Below are 18,487 nucleotides of genomic sequence, written 5' to 3' on the forward strand. Positions count from 1 at the left end.
GTGTCGGTCGAATTAGTTTCATTGAAAAGAGTGGATCGATGATGACTTTCAAGTAAAATGTCTCACTTTTACGGGAAAGTACATAATGGATGTTCGAGTACAGGTTGTAGTCGCATGGTTGATGACATATGGTAGTGAATCGTGCACGGGTAGCCAAATGGTAAGGTGACCGCTCGAGCTAACCGGGAAATCTCGGTTAGAGTCCCGGTCCGGCACAAATATCCACTGACGCCATTCCATTCTACAGCTTATAGTTGTCCATAATCGCAATTGTGAATACGTTTAACGTATTTCATGATGGCTGTAGTCGCCACAGTGCCTATTCCTTTGGACATGCATGCAGCATCGTAATTCACAATAACACAGGCACTGCATTATCGTAGTAATGAATATGATGTGACTAATAAAAATTTATGCCAGATCGGGAATCTCCTCTTCAGGGGCCGTTGCCTTAAGCACTAGGCTATCTAGTTTTTTATTTCTTTCTTTCATTTTTTTTAATTAGTAGACTTGTGTGCTGGACCAAGATTGGAATGTGTTCTAGGTAACGAAAATTTTGAAAAATACTGACACGAATTATTAGAAGCCGGCCGCAGGGAAGATCAATTTGGGTTCTGGAGAAATGATGGAGCACCCGGGTCCATACTGACCCTTGGACTTATCTTAGAAGATACACTGAAGAAAGACAAACATACATTTAGAGCATTTGTAGATTTAGAGAAAGCTTTGCACAGTGTTAACTGGAATGCACTCTTTGAAATTCTGAAAGTAGCAGGGGTAAAAACATGGAGCGAAAGTTTATCTACAACTTGTACAGAAACAAGACTGAAGCTATAAGAGAAGGACATGAAAGGGAAGAAGTAGTTGAGAAGGGAGACAGAAAAGTTTGTAGCCTATCCCCTTATGTTATTGGATCTGTACACTGAGCAAGCAATAAAGGAAACCAAGAAGAAATGTGGAAAGGGAATTAGAGTTCATGGAGAAGAAATAAAAACTTTGACGTTTACTGATAACATTATAATTCTGACAAAGACACCAAAGGAGTTGCAAGAGAATTTGAACGGAATGGATAGTGTCTTGAATAGAGATTATAAGTGCGGCTGGTCCCGGCGGAAGTTCGAGTCCTCCCTCGGATATGGGTGTGTGTGTTTGTCCATAGGATAATTTAGGTTACGTAGTGTGTAAGCTTAGGGACTGATGACCTTAGCAGTTAAGTCCCGTTTCACACACATTTGAACATTTTTGAGAGATTATAAGATGAAATTCAAATCAAGTAAAACAAGAGTAATGGCGTATAGTTGAACTAAATCAGGCGATGCTGAGGGGATTAGATTAGGGAACGAGACACTAAAAGTAGTAGATGGGTTTGTACATTAGCAGAAAAGCTTTTCTGGAAAAGAGAAATTTGTTAACAACGAATATAAATTTAAACATTAGAAAGTTTTTATCTGGTGATATTTGTCTGGAGTATAGGATTGTATGGAGGTTAAATATGGGCGATAGAGAGTTCAGACCAGGTAAGAAATGAAGCTTTTGAAATGCGCGATTTCCGGCAAAACTTGACTAAAAAGGCATTGCTTGATAGGGCACATCAGGAGGCATCAAGAAATAGTCAATGTAGTAATGAAGGGAATGTGTGAGGTACAAAAACTGTAAAAAGAGACCAAGGCTATAGTAAGCAGGTTGAAATGGATGCAGGTCGCAACAGTTAAACAGAGATGAAGGGTGTTGCGTAGGATTGACTAGAGAGTTGCATCAAAAAACACTTTGGACTGAAGACCGCAACAACAAGCGTCATTTAACTGCATCCTAATTATAGAATGTGTTTACTTTTGGCTTATACCTCCAAGCAGAGCAAATGATGTATTGCTGAAATTTAGCCGCCATGCTGTGGAATTAACTATATTGGTTGATGACAATTCAAGCGTTCCAGCGGAATGTTCTGCCTTGTGGCCGTTAGCGTTCCGGTTACCTGCCCTGGCCACTAACGTAATTTCAGGCAGTGTCCTTTCCTCACCTCTTGTCGCTGTCCAACACGGTGTGTAGTTTTGACAGCTTAATACATATTCATATTTGATTATGGATAATCACGCCCGTAACATTTGGTGCTTGAATTCTCATGTACCGATAGGTGGCAAGCAAGTCGTTTGTCGGTCGGTCCGTGACTGTCCCTTGGTTGGGTTCCGACGGATCAAGTGTAGTTCGGCTCACCACTTGTCTCACCTAAGTGAACGAGGGCACACCGGCAGGCTTCTGAGTGCTGTTGTCTTTACTGTCTTTCTCACCGATGTTTAATTGTCTGTTTATAATCTATCATAGCCTATGATAAAAAATTTTTTGGTTTTACTGTGTTTTATGTAAGTAAGTTTGAATTCTGGCAAGTGCATATCTGCTGAAATGTTATTGCTGTTGTGTTCTTTTCTTTTAGTCCGGTTTCAGATACTTAAAACCTAAGGCTTATGGTTATATTTTTTTAAAACCTTGGAAAATTAATTGTGGGCCTTCAGCCATTTGTATTGCATCTTGTTTATGTTTGTCTGTCCACCCTTGCCTTGAGGCTTTCAGCCTATCTGTGTAATATATATATTTTAATTATTTTATTTGCTATTTTAACGGTATTTTTTTATCCTGTTGATTTTTAAGATTTCTTGTTTGGAGGCCTTCAGCCGTGAGAGAATTGCATTTTGAAACTCGGAGTTGTAAAGTTTCGGCCATGTGCCGTTTTGGTTTAAAGGTGTTATTAAATTACAGTAAATTACGATTTTAAGGTGAAACTGACCCCAGCCTTATTTGGCTCTTTCCGCAATCCTAATCAACTGTTCTGCTCAGCGGGTTTAGCGGGCGTCTCACAATTGTTCAAAATGTGCTGCTAGCGTGGAAACACACAATATTTCGAATCTGTACTGAGAAGAGAGTTAAAGTAAACTGCTCAGAGCAAGTTTTGCGTCTGCCAATCTGTCAACGCAAATAGGATTAGATTAAAAGAAAATAAGGAATGAAATAGTAAGCCTCAGCAAACTAAAAACAACTTTACTGTGGAATAAAAACAAAAAAATTATCAAAATAGACGAAGTCTCTCCAAAGGTGCATATTTTCACACTTGTGAAATGAATATCTGCTGCTGGGCGACATTTAGTACCGTATTGCTCTACCCCTCAAATTACCCTCGGTAAGGATGAGTGGCGTCCAACATCCGTACATGATTTTGGCCCTAAACAAACTGACCCACCTTCCTGCTGAAACTATAACACTGCAGATCTGACATCTGCGTTTGTACCTTGTTGTCTCCACAGACTTCTTCGACGAACATCAGAAATCAGACAAATCTTGCAATCGTCGGTGAGGAGAACCCGACGCTACTGATTCAGGCTTAATTCAAAATATTTGTTACCTTGCCCACATTCTCCACGCACCATTTTGCTGGGGAATTTGTACTGTTGTTCCTAATATACACTTCGAGTCCAAATTGACGGTGAGGAGTCGGCTGCGTATTGACTCAGACGGTATAGACCTCCCAGTTGCCTCCGCAAACGCAGCGCGCAGTTCTGCTGTACTCCCCTCGCAGCACCTGCGAGCCACGGCTGGTAGGGAACGTTCATCACCTGTTATTGTTGACCCAGGGTGACCACTTTGACGTAAATATTCACCGACTGCAGAAGAGTTTTTCAATGACTGCGATGTATTGTGCGCCAGAGTGCCAGGTTTCTCTTCCCGTCTTGACATTCTTGTCCAAAGTGACAACGTGCAAACGATCTGAGGTTTGCATTGAGAGTGCAGGTTTTCTTTTGCCTTCGTTACACATATGGTTGTACGTAGCGGTTTCCTGTGATCAAAAGAAAATTGACAAAAAGGTTTCCGATCCAAAAACAACCGCGTCACATATACGCAGCAGACATGGAGACCACCGCAACGGGACGGAGACGCACCCCACCCTGACATGCCACGTGTCCGGGGCGTAATAAAGCTGTCCACACAGTGACAAAAAGATACTGTCGTACTCAGTCTACATGCTTACAACATAAGCGCCGGCTGCCCTCTTGTTGATGACCTACGCTGCGAGCTTGGGCTACTGGTTATGGCTATACAATAACGAGAATATTGCTGTAACACATGTTCTTTAAAAACACACACAATTAGTTATTGTCACCGTCAATATTCTCCCCTCGTCTATCCCTACAACTCTCCATGCGGATTCTCCATTGATGGAAACAGCACTGGGAGTCTTCATCTGCGAATTCCTTGATGAAGTGTGCCGTTTCTTCTTTCACTGGTTGAACGGACTAAAATTTTATTCCTTCTACGGCAGATTTGACCTTGAGGAATAGACAAACGTTACATGGTGCTAGGTCAGGCGGATAAGGTGGACATTCTAACACTAGGATGCTGTAATACCCTAGAAACCTCTTAACTGACAATGCGATATTAGCCAGTGGGTTGTCTTGATTCAGAACCCATGACTTATTCTTTCACAGTTCGGGTCGTTTTTTTCTTATTTTCTCACGGAGCTGAACAAGAACCTCAAGGCAGTAGTACTGAGTAATAGTTCGACCTTCAGTAACCCAACGAAGATGCACAATTCCATATATCTCGAAAAAAATCATCATCGCTTTCAATCTTGATTTGCTCATTCGAGATTTCTTCGCTCTCAGTGAGGTTGGGCCCTTCCAGTGCATGGATTGGCGGTCAGTTTCTGGATCATAAGTGACAAGCCGAGATTCGTCATATGTTATAATACTTTTCAAGAAATTAGGATCTTTATCAATGGTATTCAAAGTGTCTATACAAACATTTTCACAAACTTCTTTTCGTTCGATCGTGAGAAACAAACCAGCAGGAGCACTCTCTTGGTTATCCAGACTGAAAATTAGTACGTTAATCTGGTGATTCGACCTGCTGTGCTGCCCTTCACGAACAGCATTCCAAGGGGCATTTTCCAACAGGATAATAGCAGCCCACATCCCGCTGTTGTAAGCCAACATGTTCTATAAAGTGTCCACATTTTGCCTTGGCCTGCGTAATCACCAGAATTGTCTCCAATCGAGCACATATGGGAGACCAACGGACGACAACTCCAGTGTCATCCACAAACAGCATGAGCCGATCCTATATTGGCAGACCAAGTGCAACAGGCATGGAACTCTATCCCACAAATTGACATTTGGCATCTGTACAAGACAACACATGCACATTTGCATGCTTGTATTCAACATTCTGGTTGTTACACCGGATGTTAATGTACTAGCATTTCACATTTACAGTGTCTTGTCCCACTCTTAAATTAACTTGGGATCTTGCGATATTACTCTCTTAAATATATTACAAAGGGCGTTCAAAAAGTTTTGCACAGTCGTCTCTAATTTTTCTATTTTTTGCAGGACGAGAATTCAATTTTTTGTGAACATACTTGGAACATTTAGTTATAAGACGGTATATAAAAGTATTTTCTCTTACTTACAGGTGAGCCATAATGGACCGCGAAGTGGATGTCAGGTTGTGACAACGGTCGGTGATGGAGTTCCTCTTCAAGACCGGCGATGACTCTGCCACGTCGATTCACAGGAAGTGGCTCCCTGTTTATGGGGAGGACACAGTGGATCGCAGCAGTATCCAGCGGTGGTTGCAGAGGGTCAAAGAAGGTAATTTCTCTCTACTGGACAACCCACCATGCGGTAGAATATCGACGGCAGTGAGTGATGTGAATAACACGTTCGACGGGCGTTTCATAGGCCAGCCCGTTCTCCTGATCGTACACCTCTGAGCTTCTTTCTGTGGGGTACGTTAAGGAGAATATGTACCGTGAAGTGTCTACAACCGCAGAGGATATGAAACAACGTATTGTGGCAGCCTGCGGCGACATTACACCAGATGTACTGCGGCGTGTACGACATTCATTACGCCAGAGATTGCAATTGTGTGCAGCAAATGATGGCCACTACATTGACAATCTATTGGCCTGACATGTCGGGACACACTCTATTCCACTCCGTAATTGAAAACGGAAACCACATGTGTACGTGTACCTCACCCCTCATGGTAATGTACATGTGCGTCAGTGAAAAAGACCAATAAAAAGGTGTTAGCATGTGGACGTAATGTGCTGTTCCAGTCTCTTCTGTACCTAAGGTCCATCACCGTTCCCTTTGGATCCCTACATAATTCGGTGCTCTCCGATACACACGATCGAACAGCGGAGGAGTGGTACTCAAGCGTCAACTTTAGGTTACAATATCTCCGGATGTAATTAACATTTTACAATGCAACAAACGGCACTGATTACCTATTTCTTTATATGTTCAGATGTGCTAACAAAATTAACGGGGTTCCATTTAAAAAACGTATGTTTGTGTTAAAAAACATACTTCCGTGCATTTTTTTATGGTTTGTATTAATCGATTACAGTAGCCCCTCTCCTCACGTTCGGTCTGTGGAATCGATTCGTCAGTATTTGATGTGGTTTACGAAATATATCCAGCGGTAACGTTAGGTGACTCACCCTGTATATCTTGTCATTAATAAATTGTGAATTTGTCCAGGACGGTAGTTACGAGTTGTCGGTTACTAGATTGTCCATTGTACTCAGGGGAAATAAATAGTTACGTTACAGATACCAGAATCAGATGTTATTGTTGTTACTTCTCCTGAGAGATGGTTCAGGAAGGTGTGCTCGCCCATCACATCCTGCTCACATTGCGCGTAACGTGGGAGAATTTGTTGCCATGATTCATATTCCGTGTACCAAATTGTTTTGGTTACAAGACTTGGTCGTCTTTTCCCTGATAGCTTCATTAGTGTTACTTTAGTGACGTTGCTGTTAGCCACGCCACTGAGGCGTCGTGCCTTTGTTTACTCTCTGTATAGTTCCCCTGCGTGAGTATCATGACGCCTAGCCACAACTACAATAAGAGAGCGGTAATGATGATAAAGTTTGCAGTTTAAAATTACTACAGTAGGCTGACTGTGCTGCATGTATCCCTATTGTGAATAAGAAAATATAATTTTAATTACTCTTCTGCTAACTTACATCCTTCATAGATGAGTGGCATTTCTACCTTCTCTTCGTTGGTATACATTGCATTGACAAAAACCTTGAACTAAGGACGGTTGAATGAATGATCGATGTGCACTTTCGTTGTCTCTCCATTTGTTTACTGTCAACATCAGCAGACGCCTTGCCGTAGCCAAAGTTATGCGTGTTAGTACAGGAGAATCAAAGTCAGTTTGTGTAACGTTTTCAGTTACCTCATGTTTCCGTGAATGGTACACTGTGATACGTCTTGAGGAGAGGAAGTGGATTACCAATGAAATATATAGGGTGTTATTTAAAAAAAATATTGCTGTTAATATTTTCGTAACGAACAAAATTACAAGGAAATCATTCACGCTGGTTAATTTTCCCCTACAACGTAGAAGTTATTTGGAGTGGACAGGATAAATGTGACGCCCTATATATCCCTTGTGGCGGGGTAAACCGCTGTCCTGTCCCGTTCCGCTCCCTCCGTGACGCTTTTTCCACATACTGTACGAGAATCTCTGGAAGTACTGTTTGGAAACCATAAGCGTAAGTGACGATGAAAGTGTGAGAGGGGCGTGGTAGTGTGTTGAGAAAGTCTAGTGGATGAGGCCACTCTCCATTTCCCTGTTGAGCGCGCTGGCGAGCTTATCGGCGCAGCAGGAAGCTCTACGTAGCTGAGCCAGCAGCGCACGACGCAGCGGCCTTATCTGTTTTGAGGGCAACCGTTTCGTATCGAGAACGGCGGAGGGGAGTGAGAGAGTCTATTTCAAGTATGGTTTTCCCTTTGCCTCTGTGCGACCTGAAGTGGCAGATGCATACAATAAGCTGTTTGAGCTTACATACCGAATGCTGTTGCGCTTACTATGCGATATATTTACTAACAAGCCACCTGAAGCAGAAAACATTCCCTCAGAATTTCTAAGATCCATGGGAGAACATAATAGGACGAAATTATACCTCCATTTACACAAGAGACACGAGACTGACGAAATATCTGCAGCTTCAAAAAGTGTGTAAAAATTCCTATTCCAAAAGTTTTGTAACTCATGGTTGCAAAACAATTGACAAGAATTTTTTACAGATGAATAGAAAGACCCGTAGGAGCGGACCTGGGGACAAATTTCAGGAGAAATGAAAGTACGTTCGAGGCAATACTGAACTTTTCCTACAGGACGGGTTAAAGAAAGGTAAACATACATTCAGAGTACGTGTAGATGTAGAGAAAGCTTTTGACAATATTGACAGGAATAAACTCTCTGAAATTTTGAAGGTAGCAAGAGTACAATACACGGAGCCAAATACACAAGCTACAGCTTGTATATAAACCAGACTGTAGTTACAAGAGTCGAAGGACATGAAAGGGAAGCAGTAATTGAGAAGCGAATGAGACGGGGTTGTAACATATTCTAGATATTACTCAATCTGTACACTGAGCAACATTGAAGGTGTGGTGTCACCGCCAGACACCACACTTGCTAGGTGGTAGCGTTTAAATCGGCCGCGGTCCGTTAGTACACGTCGGACCCGCGTGTCGCCACTATCAGTGATTGCAGACCGAGCGCCGCCACACGGCAGGTCTAGAGAGACCTCCTAGCACTCGCACCAGTTGTACAACCGACTTTGCTAGCGATGGTTCATTGACAAAATACGCTTTCCTTTGCCGAGGCGATAGTTAGCATAGCCTTCAGCTACGTCATTTGCTACGACCTAGCAAGGCGCCATTACCAGTTACTATTGATACTGTGAATCATGTACCGTCAAGAGCGACGTTCACCATTAATGGATTAAAGTTAAGTATTCCACCAGCTACATCCGTTTTTTCTAAATTCTAATTTCCTTGTCCTGTTCCAGACCTCACGCCAGCCTGCGTGAGCTAAAACGCGTGCCTTTCGGCTTCCTCTAGTAACACGGTGTTGGCTCTCCTGCCAACCACAACAGAAGGAAACCAAAAAGAAATTCAGGAAGATAATTAAAGGTCAGGGGGAAGAAATAAAACTTTGAGGTTTGCTATTGACATTGTAATGCTGTCGAAGGCGGCAAGGACTTGGACGAGCAGTTGAACGGAAGGGATAGCGTCTTGACAAGAAGTTATGGGATGAATATCAGCAAAGTAAAACAAGTTAATAGAATGTAGTCGAATTAAATCAGGCGATGCTGAGGGAATTAGATTAGGAAATGAGACAGTAAATGCAATAGATGGATTTTGTTGTTTGGGCAACAAAATGGCTTGGGATGGCCGAATCAGAGACGATACAAAGTGCAGACTGGCAACAGCAAGAAAAGAATTTCAGAAAATTTATTAATACTGAATATAAATTTAAATATTTTACTGAATGTATTTGTCTGGAATGTAGCCCAGTACGGAATGACACATGGACGACAAACAGTTTAAACAAGAAGAAACATTTAAAATATGACGCTACAAGAGAATACTGAAGATTCTATGGGTGGATCGAATAACTGGCGAGGAGGTAATGAATCGTATTGGGGTGAAACCTTGACTAAAACAAGGGATCGATCAAAACGATACATCTCGAGGCAGCAAAAAAATTGTCAGGTTGACAAATGTATGGAAGCTGAAGCGCGGGGATAAAAATTGTCGGGCGAGACCAGTAAGAAGGTTAAAATGGATGAATGTTACGGCAGTTATGCAGAGATGAAGGGACTTGTACAGTGCAGGAATCTTTATATTTACGACGTCCAGCTACAGAAAACGCGCTGTCTGTTGTTTTACGAAGCATTTGAAGGCGGCATGTACGGCAAACAAAGCATCCAATAGACTCACACAGACCACTGATAGGGGAGAGAATAATTATTCTAACATGAGAGAAATATACGCCACTATTGTCAGACAAAACCAACCTGGAAAAGAGAATAAAGCACACGTCCAGTCAGCGTACAAAAGGAAGATAATCAAACAAACAATTTTATTACGGAAATGTTGACAAAGAATAAAGAAAACGGAGAATTTAAATCAAGCACGTTATGCAGAGAACAAGATCTCAGTGTGTAAAAAAAGGCATAGCGGGAAACACGACGCCAGATGAGAAAAGTTAGAAGGAAAACCATAGGAGCCTTAAGCCAACACCTTAAGTAAAGAAGAAACGTGCAGAAAGAGAGTTCAGGTAGTATAAACTTGAATTCATACAAAGTAAACCAGAAAATGCTAAGACACAAAAAGAGAATATAGTTACACAACCACGAGTGGATTCGCACCACCAACATAGAGCTCAGCAGTCGAAACAAGAACTCAAAAGATCAAAGAAAGCTAGAAGGAAACATGCAGATGACGAGTTACACGAGCTAGGAACACGGGAAGTTCTTTTGTTTTTTTTTTTTTTTTTTAGAAAAAAAAGATGACGAGTCATAGGGGAAAGAACACGCAGAGGTACCCGCTTATGATATCATAACAGAAGATGAGAAAATTGGGACCCTTCAAACTGAACAGGAGAAACGGAAATCACGGAGAAGCAGGTCTCAGTGTCATGTCTAAGTTGGGCAGAAAACGCGGAGTTTTGACGGCTCATATGAGAAATACAAGACTATAAAATAACTGTTGAGAATCTGAAGAGTCCGATGTAAATAATTAATGGCTTTTAAGAAGTATTTTTATTTGGCAGACTTAAGGACTTACACATTTGTTACTGAAGGAAGTTTTAAAAAGACAGTACATTCCCTGATGTGAGGCTACATTTAACATTAATCGTGCATTATAAATTGTTACAGCCATTCTAATAAACGAAATCATGCATTTCAGTTTGATGGCGATCTTGGAGAATACGGGAGGCATTGCAGTGTAAACTAAAAGTGTATTGGTAAGTAATATTCATGCTCTATCAGGCGTAAATGGAAATGAGCGTTTGGCGTCATTGGCCGGGAGGCCCCTTGGGGGGCAGGTCCGACCGCCTTGGTGCAGGTCTCATTACATTCGACGCCACATTCGGTGACCTGCGCGCCGGATGGGGATGAAATGATGATGAAGACAACACAACACTCAGTCCCTGAGCGGAGAAAATCTCCGACCACAGCCGGGAATCGAACCCGGGCCGGTAGGGCGGCAATCCGTCAGACCACTCAGCTATCGGGGCGGACTATGAGGCGTAGATAATAGAGGACACTGAAGAAAATAAATTTTTACTGTTATTAACTAGAACAAATCGACGCAGAATCATATGTGGAGAGTTTAATTGTGTGATTCGAAAGGAAAACTAATTCCCTATTGTAATCATTTAGAGCAATTACCGATCTTCATAGATGGTTTGAATTTTGAAGGGCGTGTGGTTTCATGCGCTCGATAAGGGTTTACTTACAGTGCATCAGCAGCTAGGTTTTGTTTTATGGAAGGGCTGTTGGAACGTCTCTCAGAAGCGTAAATCAGGCCACTGTGCGTTTCAGACCAGTGTACACTACTGGCCATTAAAATTGCTACACCAAGAAGAAATGCAGATGATAAACGAGTATTCATTGAACAAATATATTGTACTAGAACTGACATGTGATTACATTTTCACGCAATTTGGGTGCATAGATCCTGAGAAATCAGTACCCAGAACAACCACCTCTGGCCGTAATAACGGCCTTGATACGCCTGTGTATTGAGTCAAACAGAGCTTGGATGGCGTGTACAGGTACAGCTGCCCATGCAGCTTCAACACGATACCACAGTTCATCAAGAGTAGTGACTGGCGTATTGTGACGAGCCACCACTGACCAGACGTTTTCAGTTGGTGAGAGATCTGGAGAATGTGCTGGCCAGGGCAGCATTCGAACATTTTCTGTATCCAGAAAGGCCCGTACAGGACCTGCAACATGCGGTCGTGCATTATCCTGCTGAAATGTAGGTTTTCGCAGGTATCGAATGAAGGGCAGACCCACGGGTCGTAACACATCTGAAATGTAACGTCCACTGTTCAATGTGTGGTGTCACCGCCAGACACCACACTTGCTAGGTGGTAGCCTTTAAATCGGCCGCGGTCCATTAGTATACGCCGGACCCGCGTGTCGCCACTGTCAGTGATAGCAGACCGAGCGCCACCACACGGCAGGTCTAGAGAGACTTACTAGCACTTGCCCCAGTTGTACAGCCGACGTTCATAGCAAAGGTTCACTGACAACTACGCTCTCATTTGCCGAGACGATAGTTAGCATAGCCTTCAGCTACATTTGCTACGACCTAGCAAGGCGCCGTATTCAATTGATAATTAATATTATGAAGCATGTACCGTAACGAGAGATGTTATACAATTGTGGATTAAAGTTAAGTATTACATCATCTACGTACTTTATTTATAATTCTCAAGATATTGTCCTGTTCCAGACCTCACGCCAGTCAGCGTGTAATTAAACGCGTGCATTTCGGCCTCCTCTAGAAAAACAGTGTTGGCTCTTCTGCCAACCCTACACAATGTGACGTCAATGCGAACAAGAGATGACCGAGACGTGTAAGCAATGGCACCCCATACCATCACGCCGTGTGATACGCCAGTATGGCGATGACGAATACACACTTCCAATGTGCGTTCACCGCGATTTCGCCAAACACGGATGCGACCATCACGATGCTGTAAACAGAACCTGGATTCATCCGAAAAAATGACGTTTTGCCACTCGTGCACCCGCGTTCGTAGTTGAGTACACCATCGCAGGCGATCCTGTCTGTGATGCAGCGTCAAGGGTAACCGCAGGCATGGTCTACGAGCTGATAGTCCATGCTGCTGCAAACGTCGTCGAACTGTTCGTGCAGATGATTGTTGTCTTGCGAACGTCCCCATCTGTTGACTCTGGGATCGAGACGTGGCTGCACTATCCGTTACAGCCATGCGCATAAGATGCCTGTCATCTCGACTGCCAGTGATACGAGCCCGTTGGGATCCAGCACGGCGTTCCGTATTACCCTCCTGAACCCACCGATTCCATATTCTGCTAACAGTCATTGGATCTCGACCAACGCGAGCAGCAATGTCGCGATATGATAAACCGCAATCGCGATAGGCTACAATCCGACCTTTATCAAAGTCGGAAACGTGATGGTACGTATTTCTCCTCCTTACACGAGTCATCACAACAACGTTTCAACAAGCAACGTCGGTCAACTGGTGTTTGTGTATGAGAAATCGGTTGGAAACTTTCCTCATGTTTTGTAGGTGTCGCCACGGACTCCAACCTTGTGTTAATACTCTGAAAAGCTAATCATTTGCATATCACAGCAACTTCTTCCTGTAGGTTAAATTTCGCGTCTGTAGCACGTCATATTCGTGATGTAGCAATTTTAATGGCCAGTAGTGAATTTGTCTCATGTGGTTAAGGCTTACACAGTAAACAATGTTTTTTTGAAGATAACGAATATTTTGTGGAACGTCTTGCAAAATTTTTGTTTTAATTTCAGTAATTTATGTCTAAAATTATTTAAAATAGTACAGGGTAATTCCGTGATGATATTACAAACTTTCAGGGATGGTGGAGAGAGATAAGTGAAACTACTTTAGGTAAGGGACCCTGGCCCGGAAACGACCGAGTGGAAAGTAATAAATGAAAATCGATATGATACTTCTGACAATGGACCTCTTCTGCTGCGAGATCTCTGCTTTCCATATTTTGGGAGGAGGTACTGCGGGCCAAAACAAGAAAAAAAAATGTCCAGTAACATGGGTTTGAAAGTGCACGCTGTATGAGGTATGAGCACTTGGCCATCTTTGCTAAAGTGAGAGACATCTCTTCTATTTAACGAGTACCCATAGCTCATAAGATATACGTTTTAGAGCCCGTGTTTACTGGACTTTTTTGTTTTGGTCCATACTACCTCTCCCCAAAATATGGAAAGGTAAGAGCTTTCAGTAGAATAGGTCCAACGTAAAAGGTATCGAATCGATTTTCACTTACAACTTTCGACTCGGTTCTTTCCGAACCAGGGTCCTTTACCTGAAAGTCGTACATTTACCACTCTTCATCATCCCTGAAAGTTTGTAGTATCGTCACGCACTTACCTTGTATACCAACACAGCACTTGTTCATCACGGTCTTATATGAGGGCGTGCAGAAAAGTGATGCCTCCGAATTTATTATATGAAAACTCTTAAGAGTTTTTTGAAACAAAACAAACGTTAATAACTTTCTAAATCATTATCTTCCATGCCTACATATTTGTAGAATTTCTCAACACGGTCACCCTGACGACGAACCTGCCAACGAGAGATCAATTTGTTGATACCGTCACTGTAGAAATGGCTCTGAGCACTATGCGACTTAACTTCTGAGGTCATCAGTCGCCTAGAACTTAGAACTAATTAAACCTAACTAACCTAAGGACGTCACACACATCCATGCCCGAGGCAGGATTTGAACCTGCGACCGTAGCGGTCGCTCGGTTCCAGACTGCAGGGCCTAGAACCGCACGGCCACTCCGGCCGACCACTGTAGAACGTTTGACTTTGTAGACGGAGCCAAACTTCACCTCTGCGTATACTGTTTCATCACTATCAAAGTGAAGTCCTCAAACGTGTTCTTCAACTTTTGGAACCAGATGAAAATCGTATGGGGCCAAGTCGGGAATGTATGGAGGATGATGGATGACATTGAACGCAAGGCATTGGATTGTTGCAGATGTCGCAGGGCTTGGGTGTGGTCTGGCATTTCCGTGCTGAAGGAGAGGGTGCTCCATGTGTGGATGAACTCTTCGAATTCAAAACTCGACTGCAGCACGCTGTTTGTCACGCACCGATATGCACTAGTCACATTAGTGGGACAACTTGTCAAAAGCTTGAATAACCACCTTTTGCAGAGCAAGACTTGCAGGAAGAGAGTCAGTGAGGTTCTGGAAGATGCAGACAGGGATGTGGAGCCATGTCAACTCCAGTGCCGTGACCAGCTGCGTTAGGTTTCTCGGTTGAGGATCCATGGCGCGAACAGTCCTCTCGAGGTGGTCCCACAGATTCTCGATGCTGTTTTAGTACGGGAGTTTGATGGCCACGTAAGTAAGGTGAACTCATCCTGGTGCTCTTCGAGCCACGCACGTACACTGTGAGTTGTGTGAAACTCTCCATTTTCCTAATATGACGAGGAAAAACAAGCTTCATATCGGGGTGGATGTAGTCGCCAAGGATTGATGCATACTTGTGTTGATCCACTGTGCCTTCCAGAATGACGAGATCGACCAGGGAATGCCACGAAAACATTCCTCAGACCATAATACTCCGTCCTCCGGCCTGGACCCTTACGGCGATCTTTGCAGGGTGTTTGGTTTCAGACGTTTCACGCCATACATGCTAACGGCCCTGTCTGTTGGACTTACAGTGAAAATGTCCTTAATTCATTAGACAACAAATTAGAGGCAACTGGCATATTCTGTGACCTGTAAAAGTATTTTGACAGTGTGAATCACAGCATAATTTTAAGTAAATTAAAATATTATGGCATCACTGGTAGTGCTGCAAAGTGGTTTCAGTCATATCTTACTAATAGAAAACAAAGGGTGTCATGAGATGACACTTCAGCAGTAGGCAATCAGACATCATCTGACTGGGAAGAAATTACATGTGGTTTTCCCCAAGGTTCCATACTGGGTCCATTATTTTTTCTTGTGTATATTAATGGCTTGTCATCTGTTACATTACCAGATGCCAAGTTTGTCTTATTTGCAGATGCTACAAACATTGCGATAAATAGTAAATCAAATATAAATTGAGAAAGGGCAGCTAATCAAATTTTTACTGACATTAATAAGCGGTCCATAGCCAATCCACTGTCATTAAACTTTGAAAAGACCCACCATATGCAGTTCAGAACTTCCAAGAGATTTCCTTCTAGTGTGTGTATAAAATATGATGACGTGGAAATAGGAGTTGAGAGTGTAAAATTCTTGGGATTACAACTTGATAATAAATTCATCTGGGAGCGACATACTAACGAATTGCTAAAGCACCTAAACAAGTTTGTGTTTGCAATGCGAATGATGTCAGATGTAGGAGATATAAATATAAAAAACTGGCATATTCTGCTTATTTTCACTCCATTATGTCATATGGTATCGTATTTTGGGGTAACTCCACAAACCGAGAAAAAATTTTTAGAGTACAGAAGCGTATAATAAGAGTAATGTGTAGTGTAAATCCAAGAACATCTTGTCGAAACCTATTCAAAGAATTAGGCATACTAACCACAGCTTCTCAGTATTTTTTTTTTCTTTCGAATAACCCATTTGGAGGGTACGATGAATCAACTTTGGCTACTCTTCGTTGTATTAAATTTCTTCAGTTTCCAAATTTCCTTCATCCTTTTAGAGTGTTGTTCCCTTTCTTCTTGAGTCCACTTTCATCTAGTTATTTTCTTTCTCTCCTGAAATTCTGCCTTTTGAACTGCCTTTCTGAAATGTGTTCTGTTTTCTATTGTGTCTATTGTAACTCCAGCATTTTCAATGTCCTTTTCAGTCTCTATGAACCATGCTGGCTTGGATTTGTAGCTATTGAGTAATGTGAATATCCGCTTGGTTAGTCTGTTGTTATCCATTCTGAATATATGTCCAAAAAACTGTAGTCTCCTCTTCCTCATTACATCAGTTAGTTTCTCCGTTTTCAGATATAGCTCTCTGTTTGGTCTTAACCTGTATTCAGCATTATCGTTTCTTTTAGCTCCCAGTATTTTCCTTAAAATTCTTCTTTTGACCTTCTCTAGTTTCTCAAAATCTCTATTTCTTGTTAGTTTAAGTGTTTCTGCCGTATAGAGAGCTTCAGGTCTGGCCACTGTTTGGTAGTGTCTTAATTTGGTGTTCCAGGACAAGGATTTTTTATTATAAACGTTTTTGGTCATATGAAACACTCTTTCCATTTTGTGCACTCTAGTTTCTATAGCTATCTTTTCTTTGGCATTGTATGTAATCCACTCTGCTAGGTATTTAAAGGAATCTGTTTTGTGTATTGTGTTGTTGTCAACTGCAATATTTTGAGGAGCATCACAGATGTTTGTCATAAACTTTGTTTTTTCATAGGATATTTGTAGTCCTACTTTGGCTGCTTGTTTTTGTAGTTCTCTTATTTGTTCTTGGGCATTGTCTAGTGAATCTGTAATCAATGCCATGTCATCTGCGAAGGCTAAACAGTCGACAGTGATCTTGTTTGGATTTCTCCCTAGTTGAATCCCTTTAGTATTGATGGCCTTCCTCCATTCTCGAACTACCTTCTCCAAGACACAATTGAAAAGCAGAGATGACAGACCATCTCCCTGTCGAACACCTGACTTTATTCCAAACGATTTTGAGAGCTCTCCCCTAAATTTTACTTTCGATTTTGTATTTGTCAAAGTACCTTTAATTATTGCAGTTGTTTTAACATCGAGTCCCAATTCTTTTAAGATATCAAGCAGTGTATTTCTGTCAATTGAATCATAGGCTTTTTTAAAATCCACAAAAGTAATTACATATTTTAAGTTCCTGATTTTCCTCATTTCTATTATGTTCTTTAAATTTAGTATTTGTTCTGCACATGACCTTCCCTTCCTAAATCCAGCCTGATACTCTCCTAGCTGTTTGTCAAGTATCTCTTCTGATCTTTTTAAAAGCGCCTTAGACAAGATCTTATAGGTCACTGGTAAGAGGGAGATTCCCCTATAATTGCTAGGATCTGTTTTCTTCCCTTTTTTATGTAGTGGATGTATTAATGCAGATGTCCAGTCTGGTGGTAATCTGTGTGTTGTCCAGATTTCTTTTAGTATTTCTGATAGACACTGTATCATGTTGTCACCAGAGTACTTCCATAGTTCAGCGACTATATTATCCTCTCCAGGGGCTTTATTATTTTTAAGCTCTTTTATGATTTCTTTTATTTCTTCTGTGGTTGGCGGCTTGGAGTCTGGTGGTGTTGGGTTTACAATATTGATATTAAATTTTTCTTTCGGTGGATAACAGTTATGTAGTTCTTCAAAATATTCAGCAAGTATTCTACAATTCTCTATGCTATTGTATGCAGTTTTCTGCGTTTTTGGGTCCGTGAAAAATAGACTAGGAGGAGAGTATTTCTTTAAGTTACTTTTGAAAGTTTTGTAAAAGTCTCTAGCATTGTTCTGTTTGAAGTTGGAGTCTATTGATGCTAGTTGGTCTTTTATGTATTGAACTTGGATCTCTTTAAGGCCTTTTGAATCTTGCTTCTGGGCTTCTTTTAGGGAGTTCCAATTTTTATCATTTTTGTTGGCATTCCAAATGTTCCAAGCTCGTTGTCTTGTTAGGATTTGTTTGTCACACTCATCATTCCATCAGGCATGTTTCCATTTTTTGGTAAGGAGAATGGTTTCTTCTGCTGTCTGTACTATATCTTTTTGAAGTTGTTCCCATGTTTTAGGTGTTTTCTTTTACAAAAGTGTCCTGAAATTGTGTTCCTTGGTTAATTTCTGAGTGTCAAACTTTTTAGGTTGATATTCGCTCTTTCTTTTATATATTGGTCTAATTTTGAATTTAACGACAGATAGATAGTGATCTGAATCTAAACTTGC

This window comes from Schistocerca serialis, chromosome 3 (assembly GCF_023864345.2).
Source record: "Schistocerca serialis cubense isolate TAMUIC-IGC-003099 chromosome 3, iqSchSeri2.2, whole genome shotgun sequence".
Taxonomy (NCBI): domain Eukaryota; kingdom Metazoa; phylum Arthropoda; class Insecta; order Orthoptera; family Acrididae; genus Schistocerca; species Schistocerca serialis.